Source organism: Chlorocebus sabaeus, chromosome 15 (genome assembly GCF_047675955.1).
Source record: "Chlorocebus sabaeus isolate Y175 chromosome 15, mChlSab1.0.hap1, whole genome shotgun sequence".
Classification (NCBI taxonomy): Eukaryota; Metazoa; Chordata; class Mammalia; order Primates; family Cercopithecidae; genus Chlorocebus; species Chlorocebus sabaeus.
In genome coordinates this window covers 65,865,091-65,865,752 of record NC_132918.1, presented here as the reverse complement: position 1 = coordinate 65,865,752, position 662 = coordinate 65,865,091, and the positions used below count along the sequence as shown (strand labels likewise).

The window sequence follows — 662 nt, the reverse complement described above, 5'->3', positions numbered from 1 at the left end:
TACCATTTGACCCAGTCATCCCATTACTGGGTATATACCAAAAGGAAAATAAATCATTCTACCAAAAAGACACATACACTTGTATGTTCACTGCAGCACTACTCACAATAGCAAATATACGGATCCAACCTAGATGCCCATCAACAGTGGATTAGATAATGAAAATATGGTGCATGGAATACTACACAGCCATGAAAAAGAATGCAGTACCCACCTCAGCAGCACATATACTATTAATAACATTGGAACAACACAGAGAAGGTTAGCAAGGCCTCTGTGTGAGGATGACATGAACATTTGTAAAGCACTGCATATTTTTTATAACACAATTGGAAGTATGAAAAGCAGAGTATACTAATCTGAGGAAAAAAAGAATCTCAGAGCTTGATGATCAGTTCTTTGAAACAACTCAGACCAAAACAAAGAAAAAAGTATTTAAAAAATGAATAAAACCTATCCAGCCAAACTAAGTTTCATAAGTAAAGGAGAGATAAAATCCTTTCTAGACAAGAACATGGTAAGGCAATTTATTACCACAAAACTGGCCTGAGAAAAGGTGCTTAAGGGAGTGCTAAACATGGTAACAAAGAAGACCATTACAGGCTACCACAAAAACACAATTAAGTACATAGAGCACTGACACTATAAAGCAACTACAGTCA

General features: G+C 36.0%; 1 pseudogene; it reads left to right on the top strand.

The window, feature by feature from the left end:
• Positions 1–221: 221 nt before the first annotated feature.
• Positions 222–319, top strand: LOC119625996 (U6 spliceosomal RNA; annotated as a pseudogene).
• Positions 320–662: the final 343 nt, after the last annotated feature.